Source organism: Caretta caretta, chromosome 15, assembly GCF_965140235.1.
Source record: "Caretta caretta isolate rCarCar2 chromosome 15, rCarCar1.hap1, whole genome shotgun sequence".
NCBI classification, from domain to species: Eukaryota; Metazoa; Chordata; order Testudines; family Cheloniidae; genus Caretta; species Caretta caretta.
Window position 1 is genome coordinate 17,069,500 of NC_134220.1, and position 15,642 is coordinate 17,085,141.

At 43.6% G+C, this 15,642-nt stretch overlaps 1 protein-coding gene across 16 annotated transcripts in view; it reads right to left on the reverse strand.

Annotated features, from left to right (window-relative positions):
- Nucleotides 1-15,642, reverse strand: part of ARVCF (ARVCF delta catenin family member) — a 446,960-nt gene that overhangs the window by 252,480 nt on the left and 178,838 nt on the right. For 12 of the 16 annotated variants that reach the window (XM_048822053.2, XM_048822054.2, XM_048822055.2 and 9 more), the window contains one exon: nt 7,703-7,789. The exons of the other annotated variants lie outside the window; for them this stretch is intronic. The gene's annotated coding sequence lies outside the window, so the exon portion shown is untranslated. The remainder of the gene's footprint in view (nt 1-7,702; nt 7,790-15,642) is intronic. 16 annotated transcript variants of the gene reach the window in all.

The following is a 15,642-nucleotide window of genomic DNA, read 5'->3' on the forward strand; positions in this document are numbered from 1 at the left end:
AAAGGAATCAGGTGACCTCCTGGCCCAGAAAAGGGACAAAGCCCAGAGGAGGAGGGGGTGGAGAGTGAGTCAGTTTGGGGCTGGCTGGGGACGTGGAGTGAAGTTCAAACGTGGTTGTCTGGCTCACTGCCCCCCAAAATGGACCCGGCTGAGGGGTCAGTTCTCTGTACTTACAAGCTCTGTTTTAGACCATGTTCCTGTCATCTAATAAACCTCTGTTTTACTGGCTGGCTAAGAGTCATGTCTGACTGCGAAGTTGGGGTACAGGACCCTCTGGCTTCCCCAGGACCCTGCCTGGGTGGACTCGCTGTGGGAAGCGCACGGAGGGGCAGATGATGCTGAATGCTCCAAGGTCAGACCCAGGAAGGTGGAAGCAATGTGAGCTTCTTGCCCTGAAGACATGCTCATAGAGAGGAGACTTCACCAGAGTCCTGACTGTCTTCGTAGGGAGCTGTTCCAGAGCATTGCCCGGGAACTCCGTGACACTTGACTTAAGCCAACAGTTTATTCCATCACTGCTACGAGCCTGAACCAAGAACTTTGCCATTTTTGTATGTAATTGATTCCTTTAACAAATTTTAACTCACCTTTTTTTCTTTCTTTTTATGAATAAACCTTTAGATTTTAGATACTAAAGGACTGGCATCAGTGTGATTTTTGGGGGAGATCTAAGATATATATTGACCTGGGTGCGTGGGTGGTCTTTTGGGATCCGAAGAACCTTTCATTTGATGAGACTGGTTCATTCATCTCTGAATCCAGTGTTTTTGGTGGTGATATAAGAACTGGAATGCTCAAGAAAACTGCTTTTATGACTCCTTGTTAGCCAGTGTGGTGAAAAAGAAGTTTACTTTTGTTGCTGGTTTGGTATATCCTATGGGGGATTAGCCACCAGTCTTGGGGTGTATCTGCCCTATTTCTCAGCAGTTCATCCTCAATTTGGGCATCCTCAGTTGTGACCCACTAAGGCACAGTTACAGTGAGAACTAGTGCCTATAGGCTGCCCAGCGGTCCCAGTATGGTCACTGGGAGGGTACTCAAGGGTGTAAACACAATTGGGTGGGTCTTGTCTGTCATGTCAGTCTTGTGGCTCTGTAAATGTTTCTAGGTGATTGGTCTCTTGACATTCTCCTGGGGAGTTCTGCATAGAGAGAAGATATGTTATCATCATTGCCTTTTTCTTCTTCATTTGATAGAGGTGGAGCAAATAAGGGAGCCGATGGTGAGTGTCTCGGTACCACGGGGAATTCAGGAAACCGAGATGTGATCAGTACCAAGATGCTGGTATCGAGTAGTGGGGATTCCAGTGTCTCTAAGAAAAATGGAATTCCTGTGATACCATAGTGGTAATCCGTACCAATAGAGTCTGTCTAGAGGGACCCATCAGTGTCAAGGGAGTCAGCAGTATCTGTAGTCTTCTGCGGTCCAATGATCCAGATGGTGCTTTGGTCTTTTGGATGGACGTGCAAGACTCCACATGCCTTACCTTCTGTCATGCCTCAAAACGGTATATGCACCAGAGACAAACTGAACAAGCTACTGTTCTACTGTTTCACCAGAACATGCTCCTTAAAATAATTATATAAAACAAAAGCAATGCAGGGAATATTAATTCTGGAAAATGTTATATTAAATTAAAATATTCCATCTGCACAGATGGTCCTCTCTGATAAGAATGGGGCCTGGTTCTGCAACCTTTACTCATGCAAGCAGTTCCATCAAAATCAATGGGTTTACTCCTGGAGCAAGTGCTACTCACTTAAGAAAAGATAACAGGATCAGGCTCTTAAGTAACACAGCCTTTAGTTCACATTGCATTTCTATCACTTGTATCCGTCAAGACTCATGCACTTTAAGGACTATTGATACCATGGGTTCATTAATATTGTGTGCTTGTGGTCAAACTGCTTTTTATAACTTGAATAAGGTGTGGTTATATTTAGAGATAAATATTCTGATAAAAATCACAAGACTGTATAAACAATTAAAAACTTAAACTAGTGTCACCCATTTGTCTTGGCTTCAAGACTTGGTTGTATTAGAGGAACCACAATTCCAAGGAGAACTGCTATACTAACATTTCTAAAAAAAAGGAGGACTTGTGGCACCTTAGAGACTAACAAATTTATTTGAGCATAAGCTTTCGTGAGCTACAGCTCACTTCATCGAATGAAGTTGCAGCCGATGAAGTGAGCTGTAGCTCACGAAAGCTCATGCTCAAATAAATTGGTTAGTCTCTAAGGTGCCACAAGTCCTCCTTTTCTTTTTGCGAATACAGACTAACACGGCTGCTACTCTGAAAACTAACATTTCTGTCATCATGCTCTGGGGTTGATTATAAGTGGTGAATTGCTAGAGTCCAAACATTTATAGTTAATCACCATTTTGAAAAATTCAAGATCAAGAGAGTAGGCAAGCAGGGAGTGATCTCAACAGTCACAGGCAAGAAGACCCTTTCTGCAGCAAAGTACAGCAACAAAAACATTGCAGCAGGATATGGAAAGCCTGCAGCCTCACCCGTTCATAGAAAATGTGATTGTAATGGCAAAGGAAAAAAATGTCAAGTAGCAGGGATAAGGGAAGCCATTCAGTTACCTAGGCCAGCTTCACAGAATACAAATAGTGCAATAATGATGTCCAAAGGCAGGTGTTTAAGCTAATAGATACTAGTTAAAAAGTGGTTATTTTGAGGGGAGAGGAAGAAATCAAACTGTGACCCTACAGAGGAGTGTGTCTGAGCTCAGCAACAGATGTGTCACACCACTTATCCCAAAGATGAGGAGTTAATTGATTCTATAAATAGTATCATGTAGATAAAAACACGAAGCTACTTAATCTCAGATCCAAAGCACACAGTCTAGCTTTGTTTATCAGTAAAATTATTTGCATTCAAGGGAGGCAGAGTGGGTCAGGTGTTTTACATGTAGATAAACACGGACCTAATTTGATTTCAGGCTATTGAGATATTTGCTTTTTTTATATATATATGTATTGTAGAAGTGCAGGGCTAAACGAGATCTGTAGATTACAGTGGAAGAAAGGCTAGTTCCAATAAAACTGTGTACATACATTCTTGACTAACAACAAATGTTTAGTTCTAGTGCTCTCTTCTCAGTGGATTTATGAGGGCAACTCCACTAATGCTTATGACAATAAGGGAAATAAATGTATCAAAGCAGAAAATATTTTTTTACAAGTCTGAATCAAATAAATATCTGCCATGGTGTTTCTCCCTCATGAACCAATTTGTATTGCCAGAAAAATTGTTGTCCTGCAGAGTTCAGAACATGTTTTTCTAATGGCTCTTTTTGCACAGAGGAAAAAATATATCCCTTTTTCTGTTTCTCTGAACATGTATCTTGTTTTATAAATCTCTCCCCCACCTTCCTCTGGAATGTGTGGCTTCTTCGCCACCTCTTCAGGGGGTCTGAAAAAACAGGTACAAATAATAGCTCTGACAGATAAAAAGTCAATATTCGGGCTTAGAATTCCTGAAGCTACAAAATCAAACAGACTTTAACTGCTTACCAACCACTCATGCAGCGTTACTCTCCCTTATGGCAGCTTCTCTCTCATTGAGAAATAGGAACAAATTGAGATCTCATGTTATTTTAAACCAGGCAAATGCCACTGAAATCAGTTACACCAGCGTAAAGTTAGGGTGAAAACAGAATGAGACCCAATTGCTCTAATTCTCTCCAGGAACTGTCTGTCCCATTCTAAGGATACATCTACACTGGAGTTGGAGGTATTCCAGCTTGGGTAAACACATACAGATCAGTGCTTTACTTGTCTTCTGTAATCTTATGGACCAAATTCAGAGCTGGGGAAAGCAGGAGGCAGCTCCCCTTCAGTCAATACAGATACATCTGTTTACAATCCAGTTCTCCCTGAATAACACTGCAGCTTTTTCGTTTCACAAGGCAAATATATATTTAAGAAATAATGAATAATATGTGCAAGAAGCAAATGTACTCAGCTCACTAGACAACTCAAATAATCAGCCTGTTCATGCACAAGCATTCAAAAGCAGGAAAAACAGATACATTTTAATCGCGGTCTCAAAGACCCATCATTTCATATGATGGATTCTGGCACATAAATGTCTTCTTAACACTGCCAACAGAGTAGTCTTTGTTACAGACAATGACAACATCCTGGTCCAGAGTCTAGCTGCCTGTTTGAGGAGCAGAAACAGTGTCTTGAACCCTGCCAATTAACTTCTCCACTCTGGGGATCAAGACATTGGTGGCTCCTGGAAGCAGAGACTTAGCACTTGATCTTCCAAGCACAGGGCCGTGGTCTGCTCTGCATACTGACGCACTGACATGAGTGTTGCACCAACAGCAGAATTTAGCCTTCGGAGAATAACGTTATGCCTTGTTCATACAATTTGGAAAGTCACTGCAGGAAGTGCACAGTGAGAACACGGGTGCTGAATGCTCTGAGGTCAGACCCAGGAAGGCCATAGCTGAAAAGGCTTCTTGCCCTGGCGACAACTATCTGGCTTCATACAGAGCAGTTCCAGAGCATCGGGCCTGTGACAACTTCAAATGGAGCAGTGTGTGCTCAGCAGCTCTGACAACCACGCCATAGGTATCTCAAGTACGACATTCAGCATCTGTGGTGTTCAAAATTAGAGAGCCCTCTGAAAATGTGGGTGTTATAAAATCATGGCTCTGCTTATCAGTTGAATATGCAGGCTAGGCTCTGATGTGATACAGCAAAACCTGCAGCCAGTAACAATCAGATCCATTTTCATGCCGACTTTGGAAAAGCATGCAGAATGCAAAATGTGTCCCCAACTGTATGAGAAAGATGGCAGGGGTATAACTCGAAACTTCAGTGAACAATAATTACAGGTGAGATGTTTTCTTTCCTCCACTCAATCAGAATAATAAAGCCCCAGTTTTAAAATGCTTCAGGGATGTCTCTCTACAAACCAAATAGTAAATTGTTACAAACGTAAACAGCAATATGTGAGTTACAAAGTAGCCAAAAATAAGGCTAGTCCTAGTTTTGTGCCATGTATCTGACTGGACAGGGAATCTGGCATTTCAGGGGACCACAGGCTGCAGGAGCATGGGTTTAAAGTTCACTTTAGCCAGCCATCCTGAAGACATGTACTTTTTCTGGGACTGCAATCCCTGGCAGCAGAAAGTTAAGGTTGGAGCTGGAAGCTTTGCCATTTGGCCAGTCTAGAAGACTGCTGACTCCTTGCAAGTGCAATGTTCAGACACATACTGGACCCCAACTATTTATACCTTTGATTTATAGATTGGTTACTAACATGTTTCAGTTACAAGAGCTTCCCCTCTCTCACTGAGTACAAAGTGCTGTCCTTGATGGATTCTTGGCTTCTATTGCAAAGGAGCAATCACCAACAGCCCTGCAAAAGCCAGAGTGCAGAAGTGATCTTGGGGCTGCCTGGTTTCCCTAGTAGGGGCAAACAGAAGAGAGATTGAGCATAGAGAAGATTCCTTTTTTATCAAAGCTTCAGCTGAAAGCCAAGGAATCCAGTAGCTGTGTCCAGGAGCTCGACTAATATCTCTGGTGAAAAAAGAACTGATAGCAGTAGGGGGTTCAATACTCACCTCAGGTAGTTTAATGATTGTAAGTGCTATGTATATAGAAACTCTGAAACCTGCTATGTATATAGAAGCTCCTGCCACTAATACACTGGGAGCATAGACCAAAGAGGGGATCAATTATAATTAAACATTGCCCTGAGCCACAGAGTTCAGATTCCAGTCCAAACCACTCCAAATTTTCAGAGGCGAGCTGGATTAGAGCCTAGCTCCACTTAACCTTTTGGAAAGTCCAGTTACTTCCTTCCAGGCTAATGTAGTCATACAGTGCCCTCTTTCCTTCTATAGCTGCATTATTTGTTTCAGAGTAGCTGCCGTGTTAGTCTGTGTTTCTCAAAAAGAAAAGGAGTACTTGTGGCACCTTAGAGACTAACAAATGTATTTGAACATAAGCTTTTGTGAGCTTCAGCTCACTTCATCGGTAGCTCACGAAAGCTTATGCTCAAATAAATTTGTTAGTCTCTAAGGTGCCACAAGTACTCCTTTTCTTTTTGCATTATTTGTGTATCTTAATCTCGAGGTCCTTTGATCTCCCAATGCTTTTCACAACTGAAGCTCCCCGTCAGTGGGTTGTCTTCCTTCCAGCTGAATATTTCACTAGGGCCTAACTGCAGCTGTTTAGAAATAGAGATATTTAGCTTCGGGGTGACTACCTAAGATCTGCTTGAAGAAACTAGCTTTGGATTTAACCATCCCTTTTTAATAACTACTCTGTTGATGCTTATGCTGAGGAGTGGGAAAAGTTTTAAATTTTGCTTTTACTGTCTAGCCACTTCAAATGTTTAATAATAAATTCTCTCCACTACTACACCAAAAACCTGGGCTGTTTAAACAGGTTTTTAGCTATAATAAACATCTTTTAACTCATTTTTATTAAGTTTACATACGTAATAGAGATAAGTGGCAAAGAAAATCCAAGCACTAAGTACAAAATAAACTCTTCAGAATCCTTCCTACAAAGAATTTGAGAACTTTAATATGAATTACATACACCTCCAGCTTTTCACATAAACCAGAGACAATGTTTAACAAAAATAACAATCAAATGTGAGGGGGAAGAAGTAAAATCAGAAATGTGATATGAAACTTGGTAATTTAAAGAACTGGAAGAGCTATTTCAGAGTCAAGTTATTTTTAGAAGAATCCTTGGCTAAGGCTCTAATTCACCTAGACAGAGACAAGGAAAACAGTGCATAGAATGGAATAATATTTCAGGAAAACAAACAGAAACTACGGTACTTTAATATTTGATGCACTGTTGTTGCTGAATAATGGAATTTTTGAAGCACAAGCACCCAGATTAAAAAGATACAGGAAGCTGAAATCATAGTAGCTGAGAATGTTAGTGCTACTACTCCTATTAGTCTGTTGGACAAAGGATGTGGCTTTTGATTTCATTTCTACGTGTTTCAACTCTAATCAGAGTAGATTTCAAAACAATCATTTTGGGATTGACTCAGCAACAGTTTGGAGCTCTGTTACCCCAGTTTTAGGTGACTTCACCAGGGCCAGGTTTAGGCACAGGGTAGACATCTCTGTGAAGGGCACAAGAAAATACCATTTTGCCTAAGAGACGCTGTACTTCACCCCCTGGAAGCATGGCTGTAAGAGGAGGTCACCCAGGCAGAGGACAAATTACCACCCTAGCAAGGGTGAATGGAAGATAAACGGGAGTTTCAGAGGAGAGAGAGTTAGGAAACTGGGAATGAGAAGAGATGGACACTTTAGGAAACCAGCTAGGGTGGAATCAAGGAAGAACAAGCTGGTAAGGAATGTTCTTACCTAGGGCTTGAATTTCATCATCACCCCTGGCTCAGTCACTATAGAGTTTCTGAACCAAAAATTGAAATGACAGTCTATTTTGTTTGTTTCACAGAACTTGGATTCTCACCTTGACTACAACCTCCCCTTCCTCCTCTCTCACCCACTTTTACAGGGCTGCCCTAGTAGCAGATTTAGGGTCTTTAGTAGAGTAAGAAGTAATGAATTTTAAAAAGGAACAAAAAGAGAATTAAAACTAAAAAAGGGCTTAATGAATTAAAACCCTTAAATGGTATCAAAGCAGAAAATTACAGAAGAGGAACAGACTGTAATCAAGTGTAGAAATATAATACCTTTTGTGTTGTCCCCTTCTTGTAGTTGCTTTAAAAGAAAAGTTCTCCCTTGGTATTAAGCCCAGGGAATATCTGATGATAATGTATCTGTCAGAGAAAAGAAAGATTTATTATTCTGTGCCAGGAGAGGTAACAACTATGTTTACATAATGAATGAAATTTATGTAGTAAAAACCTTTCAATTTTCAGCTTCCTTGATTCCACCCTGCTTTCATGCACAGATGTGAATCAGTGTTTCTGAATTACAGGGGAGGGCTGGAAGCACAGGGGAGGCACAGGAGTGAATGCAGCCTCAAAAGTCTGTTTCCCCCAACCCCAGACACCATGGAGTCTAAAGTCTGTAGAAGGGATATATTTGGGGAAGTAGGTAGTCAAGCTCCCTTCAATTCTCTTACAACACAGGATACATAGAATAAGTCTGCTGTGACACAGGCTGTTGTCCCCTACTCTGGGGTGGAAACATTTGAAGATTTCTGGAGCACCTGGCACGATGATTCCTGAAGGAACCATACTGTCAAGGGCCTAATGGAGCCAGGTGGCAGGATATTGGCTAGGAGTCTCCATGAAGATAGATATCCCTTTCTTCTGGAGGATCCCTGAGATCCATTGGCTTGGGAACCTGAAAATGTGGGTTTCATCCACAATGGTGGGAAATAAACACCAACATTCCCAAAATGTGAAAGTTCTAACTCGTTTTTTTGACTCCGCTAGAGGAGTTGTTCCCACCTAGGAGAAAACAGCCCGTTTAAAAACCATGCATCAATATCAGCAGCTTTGAAAATATCTTTTCTAGACAGTACAAGTCTAACCGCTTTTTTTCATGCTTGTGGTTAAACATTCCTGCTGTCTTGTAAAGGATGTGACTGACTCCATTGCACTGTAATAAAAGGTGCTTTTCTTCCTAACTGAACTGAAAATACCTTATTAATATCCGGCTACATTGTTTGGAAATTCTAGTTTGTGCAAAACTCAGACATCTTCCACAGATCAAAAGGGCCACATATAATTTTAATTTGAGGAAAACATTTACCTTGGTTCAGTATCCCAATTCAGAGAAAGCTAATCGAGAATCAATATGGAGGCAAACAGCTACTCCAAGAGTGCATCAGTTCTTCAGCTACTCAACTGACACACGGGTAGAAGAAAGAACCCCAAAAAGGGAAGTGGGGGGGGGTCAGTGCTTTCCAATTAAACATTGTACAGTAATTATTTATTTGTAGGGCAGTAACACTACGTGGCCCCCAACAGAAAGAAGTTCATTCTCCTCAATGGGGAAAGGGCTGGGCTTTGAATGTTAATTTTACACAAGTTTTAAGTTCAAACAAAAGGAGAGAGGTTAAGTGGTATTTATTTTACAACTAGACAATGCCCAGGAATTTCAGATGTAAACCAATCCTCCTTGAGAGCTGGTGCCTCTCCAGCTCCATTCTCCTTCCCTGCTTCTTCGGCCAAGTGCACTCAGACCAGACAACTCCCCAGACCACCCTTCCTTGATTCCTCACATTCTACAGCCTATCCTCAATACCAGATACACACAGATGCTCCTTACAGTTCCACTCTATAGCCGCCTTCTTAGCTTTACACCCTGGCTGCAATCTGAAGGGAGGGAAGGTAAGTAAATTAAGGCCTGGTTTACACTACAGAGTTAGGTCAAGGCAAAGCAGCTACGCCAATTTAATAAAACCATCTCCCCACACAGCACAGAGTCAGAGTTAATGTAGTTTAGTCAACAGTGCGAGAGTTGACACTGGTTACTTACGTTGACCATTACTGGCCTCCAGCAGCTGACCCACAATGCCATACACTGCCTGCTCTGGTCACCATTGTGAACTCTGCTGCCCAGGGAACTCTGCTGCCCAGGCTACTTAAGGCCCTGTGAACTTTTGAAAATCCTTTTCCTGATTGCCCAGCTTAGCGAGCACACCTAGCAGCTCTCCATAGCCATCCAGCTGCTCTTTATAGCCACCCAGCTGACCATGCTGGCTACATGCTCCAGGTGTGCTCCTGCCTAGAGCAGGCAGGAGATACTGGATCTCCTGGGCCTGTGGAGAGAAAAGGCCGTGTAGGCACAGCTCTGAACCAGCCGCAGAAATGTGGACATCTATGAGCAGATTGCTTGGGTTGGGCGGGGGGGGAGGGAAGAGGGAGAAAGATGAGGGAGAAGCAGCAGAGCTGTGTGAAAGCAAAGGAGCTGCAGCAGATAGACCAGTAGGCCAAGGAAGCCAACAACTGATCCGGTGCTGAGCCACAGACCTGCTGCTTTTACAAAGAACTGCATACCACCCTCAGCGGAGACCACAGTACCACCCCCAACAGCACCCTGGATACTTTCAAGGAGCCCAAGTCACAGGCCCTACTGTGAACAGCAAGGAGGAGGAGGTGGACAAAGAAGAGGAGGAGGAGCATGGGGGACGACAGGTGAACATGAAATCCAGCTGTGCAGCAAGCTAGGACCTGTTTTTGACTCCACCATAGTCCAGCTAGTCCCACCTGTCTAGCACTGGTGAGCCAGATGCAGGGGAAGGAACCTCTGGTAAGTATGCAGTTTACTTGGAAATTACAGGGATGGCACCCACAAAGCAGCAGGACACATCTTTTGATTTACTCATTTTTACTTGTGGTAGAAGAGGTAGTGGAACAACCAAGAGAGGTAGAGTTGCTATCTGCTTTTCATTCCCCTCTGCAGTTAGGCAGTGGGGGCCATACAGAGCAGTTTGTTTCTGTGCACCAGGAGGTCCCAAGAATCCTCCGTAGAGATCTCAGTGAAACATTCATGGAGATACTCTGCAATCCTCTGCCAAAGGTTTCCAGGGAGGGCTGCCTTCTTCCTTCTGCCGCAGTAGGATGCTTTTCCAAGCTACTCAGCGATTATGTCAGCCGGCACCACTGCACTATACAGGCTAGCAGCATACGGTTTCGGGTGGCATTGGGACGCCAGCAGCAGCTGTGCCCTGCCTCTTACCCTCAGGATTGAGGTATCAGCTAAAATCATCACCATCTGGGGAGAACAGTGCCAGTATTCAGTTCCATTGCCCTATACAACTAGAATCATGCAACTGAACTATTCTCTCCTGATTTCCCCAACCCCCAGAGGGCCACACTCACCATGGCTGGTGACATGACTGGCGCCATGCTCAATCAATCCCAAGAAGAAGTGAGCATGTAGTGTTACAACTTTTGGGGAGCCAGAGGAGTGAGTTCGGCATCTTAAGTTTTTATTTCTGTCATCAATACACTGACAATGGTACCTCTGTGTGTTGTGTCTGCAGCTGCAGACATTACAGCCTTCACGGTCCCCTCCACACACAACCGGAATGCCTGAGCTAGATGGGGGAGGGGGCGGGAAAGAGGACTCGGGCTGGCATATTTCAGGAGATCCTGCAAGCCAGTGCTGCATCAGAGAACGAGCATAGGGCCTGGAGGATCACCCATGCAGACAGCCTGGAGAAGGATAGAGTAGAGAGGAGAAAGAGGCAGGAAAAGAGGAGGGGCATGCAGCAGGACAGAGAGCAGAGATGCTGCAGACTCTGGTAGACTTGCAGGTTGAACAATCCCATGCTCGTCTCCATCTGCAGCCCATAGAGGACTCAATATTGGGACCTTCCTATACCCCCCTCAACATTCCACGTGACATTAGGGGTCGGTGCACTACCCCTACCACTGCACCTGGGGGGACATTAAAGACAATTACAACTTCACATTCACTGAACTGTGAAAGCCATGGTTGGTGTGGGTATACGTGAAATCAATGTTCTCTCCCCTTCATAAGTTCTGTTCCCTTAATCTATACATTTTAAATTATTATTTGTATTGCCTGGTTCATGTTACAGAATAAAATTCTTTTTTTGGTAACAAAATTAATCTTTATTAGTTCACAGCATATGCTTGCTGGTGCTGAGCAGGTCTGACAGCACCTGATTATCTGTTACTGCATTGTGTCACACAACTCATATCATCATTCACAAACAATATTTATAGGTACATTGACAATGTTATATTCCTATGTACACAGCAATCAGAAGATGATTCATACCAGGTCACAAAAGAGCAAGGCCAGGTACAGCACACTACTGCAACACACACTACCCTGGCTCACTATTAAAATGGTGTTTCAAAGCCTCGCTGAACTGCATAGCTCCTCATTGAGCTCTTCTAATAGCCCTTATATCTTGCTGTTCAAATTCATCAGACAGCTACTTCATCTCTGCAGAAACTTTTCCCCCTTTGCTTCACAGATATTATGCATGACACAGCACACAGCTATAACCATTGGATATTCTTCTCACTGAGGTCCAACCCTATAAGTAAACAATGCCAGTGACCCTTCAAACAATCAAAGGCATATTCAATTGTCATTCTGCACCTGCTGAGCCTGGAGTTGAAGTGCTCCTTGGTGCTGTCAAGGGTGGCTGGTGTATGGCTTCCTAAGCCATGGGAGCAAGGGGGTAGACTGGGTTGCCCAGGATTACGATTGGCATTTCAGCATTCCCAGTGATAATCCACTGGTCGGAAAAGGAAGTCCTTACTTGCAGCTTTCTGAATAAGCCTGAGTTCTTAACGATGCATGCATCATGCACTTCTCTGACCAGCCCACAGTGATGTCGGTAAAGCATCTCTGGTGCTCCACCAGCGCTTGCATTATCATAGACAAGTAACCCTTTCTGTTGACGTACTTGTGGCAAGGTGATCTGGTGCCAAAATAGGGATATGTGTGCCATCTATGACCCAACTGCAGTTTGGGAACCTCATTGCTGAAAAATCATCCAGTATCTCCTGCACATGACTGAGAATCACAGTCCTGCATAGCAGGAGGTGACTAATGGCCCTGCAGACTTAAATGGTAACAGCCTCTGTAGTGGATTTTCCAACTTCAAATTGATTCCCGACTAACCGGCAGCAATCTGGAGTTGCAAGTTTCCACAGTGCAATTGCCACTCGCTTTCAACTGTCAGTGCAGCTCTCATTTTGGTGGCCCTGCGCTGGGGTGAGTTCAGCACACACATTCAGGAATGTGATCTTGTGCATCCAAAAAGTTCTGCAGCTCCTGCTCATCATCCCAAACCTGCATTACGATGTGATCCCACCAGTCAATGTTTTCTTAGGTCCAGACCTGGCACGCCACCACCTCCAGCTGCTCTGTGAATGTCACCAACAACCTTGAATTGTTTCCCACGGCAATCTAGCCTCCAAGGTATTGTCATGTTGCCTGTGGCGCCTCTTGTGGCTCTGCAAATCCTGCAGGATCACGTGCCCCCCCGTGCTTGCAATGCTCATGCCAATCGCGCTCTGTACAGCTCTATGCTTCTGTTAGAGATGGCGGATACTGAGGAGGACACACAGGTTTCTGGGATTTTGAAAAAAAGGTGCAAAAATTATGAGATGCAGATGAAATTATGGGATAGAGAACACTGCATTATGGGAAATTTCCCCCATGCTCCCAGTCACTCCTGCATGACTTGTTTTGCTCCCATCAGGCATTGCTAAAACTTTCCAAAGACCCTATGCTGGATGGTGGAGAGTTGCCCAGTGGAATACCTACCCTCAGTGCACTGCACTCTGCATCGATACAAGTGCTCCTGGTGACTACATACACTGCCAACACAAGCAGCCAAGTATGGGGCTATTGTATGCTAAAGTAACTTAGGTAGACATGATTTTGTAGTGTAGACATGGCCTAAGTTATCTTCATCTGAAAAATCCTGAATCCTATAAGGCTGGCTGTAACCAAGTAAAGATTAAAGAAAACTACTTTTATGTTTGAATTTTTTTAAATGTTCCTGTTGATTTTAATGAAAAATGAGTTTGTATCCTAATTTCTCTTACTTCCTGCTTGTTAGCAATAAAATGATGCCCTCCACTGAATTAGCTGGTTTATTATTGTCTACTGTTAATTTTTTAAATAAGAAGCCAAGTCATGGTTTGTCTTCAGTGTAACCTATAGCAGCAAAAATAACTGAGTTAACAGATCAGTTATTTCTCTTCCCTCAACTTTTTCCTTTTTTTTTTTTTGGTTGCTAGATGAGTCAACAGGAAGAATGGTACGGTGGTTAGGGCACAAGCCTAGGTCTTGGGCGACCAGGATTCACATCCTTGCTCCACTACAGATTTCCTGTGAGGCCTTGGGCCACTTAGGGAATTGAGGCACAGAGAGGCTATGTCTACACTGCAATAAGACACCCAGAATTGGCTCATGTCAGCTGACTCGAGCTCAAGAGCCTGAGCCCAACTGCCTACACTGCAATTTTGTAGCCCTATGAGCCTGAGTCAGCTGACACAGGCCAGCCACAGGTGTTTTATTGTGGTGTAAACAGACGCAGAGATAATAGCACTTCCCTATTTCGTAGGTGTGTTCAGTCACTACATACATTAAAGATTGTGAGGTATTCAGATACTATGGCAAGGGGGGAGCATATCAGTATCTAAGGGTATGTCTATACTACCCGCCGGATCAGCGGGCAGCGATCAATCCAGCGGGGGTCGATTTATCGCGTCTAGTCTAGACGCGATAAATCAACCCCTGAGTGCTCTCCCATTGACTCCTGTACTCCACCACCACAAGAGGCGTAGGCAGAGTTGACAGGGGAGCGGCAGCAGTCGATTCACCACAGTGAAGACACCGTGGTGAGTAGGTCTAAGTACATCGACTTCAGCTATGTTATTCACTTAGCTGAAGTTGCATAACTTAGATAGATCACACACACCCCCCAACGGAGTGTAGACCAGGCCTAAAAGAGAAAAACTTCTAGTGATCATCAAATTTACACAATCTGCAATGTTTTGCATTTTTAAAAAGACGACTATTTCTGTTGTTTTAAATACAAGTCTAGCTAATTGTTGAGGTTTCTTTAAGCATAAATATAGGCCTATAAATCTGATATTTAGGTATGGTAAAGACAGGTTTTACAGGGAGAGCAAGTATCCAAATGTCCTTTATTGCTGAACTACTTACACATTACATCTCCTAACAGTGTTAGATCCAGAGTAACAATCATTATTTTATTAGTGCAGTAAAAACTAATGTGGGGCCAATAGAACAACAAGAAAAGGAGTACTTGTGGCACCTTAGAGACTAACCAACAACAGTAATGATATCCAAAGTAGATATTGCTGTGCTGCTGGCTGGCTCCCTGCTTCCCATCCCATCTTTGGGAGATTTGCCAGACATAAGTAGAAAAGAGGCGGTTTCTGAGAATTGAAAGGTAAAATCTAACAACATATACTGGCAACTAAATAAATAATCTCAGTTTCCTGGCTGTGTAAGATGTCCAGCAATCCAATTGTCTCCTTTGCAAGAATCCTCTTTCAAAAGTCCCTGTGTTATTTCCACTTCCAGAGAGATTGAGCTCTCTGATGCTTGAATCAGTTTTGAGAGAAGTCTGATTGGCTTTCAATATCACTTACACTACTTTCTGTTCCGTTCTCCATCATTTGGTTACTTCTCCTCCCCTTACTCTACAGTCCATAGCCTCTGCTGAATAACAACTTAGCTGATAAAATATTCACTCCAACCTAACATGGCATTCACTTTAGTGGGAACTGGATCAGGTCCTAAAGGAGGAAGGGGAAAAAGTAAGACATGTCTAAAGTAAGAGAAAAGCATGATTCAAGATGAGAAGAGTCACGGTTGCCCTGCATAACCCCCCAAAGAGTCGAGGGATTTTTATTTGGGCTCATCTGTGTCCCAGAATAACATTCATATAGGGCAGGGGTGGCCACATCTGGGTATGGAAATTGTATGGCGGGCCATGAATGCTCACAAAATTGGGGGTTGGGCTGTGGAAGGGAGTGCGGGCTCCAGCTGGGGGTACAGGCTCTGGGGTGGGTCTAGGAAAGAGGAGTCCAGGATGCGGGAGGGGGCTCCAGGCGGGGGTTCAGGTGCGGGCTCTGGAGTGGGGCTGGGGATAAGGGGTTTGGGATGCAGGAGGGTGCACCGGGCTGGG